This window comes from Palaemon carinicauda, chromosome 24 (genome assembly GCF_036898095.1).
Source record: "Palaemon carinicauda isolate YSFRI2023 chromosome 24, ASM3689809v2, whole genome shotgun sequence".
NCBI classification, from domain to species: Eukaryota; Metazoa; Arthropoda; class Malacostraca; order Decapoda; family Palaemonidae; genus Palaemon; species Palaemon carinicauda.
In genome coordinates this window covers 67266093-67268592 of record NC_090748.1, presented here as the reverse complement: position 1 = coordinate 67268592, position 2500 = coordinate 67266093, and the positions used below count along the sequence as shown (strand labels likewise).

The window sequence follows — 2500 nt, the reverse complement described above, 5'->3', positions numbered from 1 at the left end:
TACATATCCTGGTTTATGTGCATCAATCACAGATTATTTTGGAGAATTTCACATCTAGTTCCATCGCATCGCATTGGCTTCCTTTGCCATCCTTCTCTCCTTTTATTTAAAATTTATGTTAGATCTTTCATATTATATATATATATATATATATATATATATATATATATATATATATATATATATGTATATATATATATATATATATATATATATATATATATATATATATATATATATATATATATATATATATATATATATACATCATCTCGTACGCCAATTGACACAAAGGGCCTCGGTTATATTTCGCCAGTCGTGTCTACCTTGAACTTTTAATTCAATACTTCTCTAGTTATCATACCTGACCTCCAGCTTCACAGTCCTAAGGTATGTAGGCCTGCGTCTTCCAACTCTTAAAGTACATTGTGGATCCAAGTTAATTATTTGGTGAACTAATCGCTCTTAGGGAGTGCGAAAAATATGCCTGAACCATCTACATCTACCCCTCACCCTGATTTCATCCACATATGGCTCTCAAGTAATCTCTCTTATAGTTTTATTTCTAATCCTGTCCTGCCATTTAACTCTCAATAATCTTCTGAGGGCTTTGTTTTCAAATGTACTGAATCTATTTAAGATTGTTCCATTATCATACCATGATTAATGTCCATACAGTAACAATGATCTCACTAAACTGATACAAAGTCCGACTTTTATATGTAATTTCAAGCGATTTGATTTCCAAATTTTTCTTTGCCTAGCCGTTTCTGATTTGCTTTCTTTTCAATCTTTCATTAAACTTCAATTCTAAAGACCCTGTATTAGAGATCATAGTTCCTAAATATTTAAATGATTTTACCTCATTAATCCTTTCTTCTTCCAATGATATTTCATCTTCCATTATATATTCTGTTCTCATCACCTTTGTCTTTCTTTTATTTATCTTGAGTCTAACCCTCTGTGATATTTCATGCATTCTGGTAGGCAAGCCATGCAAATTCTTTGGAGTTCTCCTAATAAGGACAGCGTTATCAGCATACTCAAGGTCAGCTAATTTCCTATTACCAATCCAGTCCAATCCTTTTCTACTACCTTCAACTGTTCTATGCATTCCAAAATCCATGAGGACGATAAACAAAATAGTTAACAACACATTCCCTTGATGTACTCCATTGTTCACTGGAATTTCATTTGACAGGACTCCACTAACATTAACTTTTCCATTGCTAGGCTTATGAACAGACTTAATCAAATTCACATATTTATGATGAATTCCATAACAACGCAGGATTCTACAAAAAACTGGCCGGTGCACAATATGAAAGGCTTTTTTATTGTCCACAAATGCCATCAAAAGAGGATTTCTATATTCTACGCATTGTTGTACAACGTCTCAAAATGAAAATTGGTCAGTACAACTTCTACCTTTTCTAAATGTTGCTTGTTCATCTCTAATCTTTTCATTAATAGTTGTCTCTAGTCTCTAGAATAAGCATATTGTATATCTTCATGACAACTGACGTAAGTGTGATGCCTTTGTAATTACTGCAAACAGTCAGGTCTCTTTTTGCAGTCATTTTCACCAACATCCCTAATTTCTATTTATCAGGTTTTGCCAATTTGCGTCACATCTACAAAATAATCTTGAAAGTATTCTGGGAGTCACTTCATTTTCGGCCAACATCATTCCAGCTCTTATTCTATCGTAACCAGGGGCTTTCCATTTCCTGAGTTTTTAATGATACCTCCGACTTCAAACACACTGAATCCATTCATGGGCACATCAAAGTCTTCATCAGCTTCAGGTATATAAATCAAATTATTTCTTTCATATCTCCTATTTATGGCCATCCAAAGTTGCCTCTTTTCATCTTTTGCTATTATAACAGATCTATCCCTCTTTTTGATCGGTATATGCTTCTTCTTTGTCCTCGTAGAGATCTCATTGATAATTCTATGAGCAATTCTTACAACATAGCCACTCCCTGAATTCATCTTTGTCAGCCTCATCTGGTTTCCTGTCTTAAAACTCTCTCCAGTCATTCTTCACTTTCCTTTTGACTTCACTATCAATACTGGAATACTTATCATGCTCTACCTTGTAATTTTCATTGATTACTTGAAAACTTTTAACAATCAATTTCTGTCTTCGTCTCCTTTTTACTTTATCCCACGTATCATTTGATATACATGTTACTTTTCCTTATAGTTGCATGTATATTGTATATATACGTTTGTAAATATTCTGTAATATATATATGTATGTATATATATATATATATATATATATATATATATATATATATATATATATATATATATATATATATATATATATATATATATATATATATATATATATGTATATATATATACATATACATATATACATATATGTATATATACATATATATCTGTGTGTTAGTTAACATGTTTATTCATAATTATAAATATTAGATTCTAAAAGCAATCTACATATTAAAAGATGATAGAAACA

The 2500-nt window shown here is 30.8% G+C and overlaps 1 protein-coding gene across 1 annotated transcript in view; it reads right to left on the bottom strand.

The window, feature by feature from the left end:
• LOC137617864 (tachykinin-like peptides receptor 99D) overlaps positions 1-2500 on the bottom strand; it is a 70070-nt gene that overhangs the window by 9310 nt on the left and 58260 nt on the right. The window lies entirely within an intron of this gene.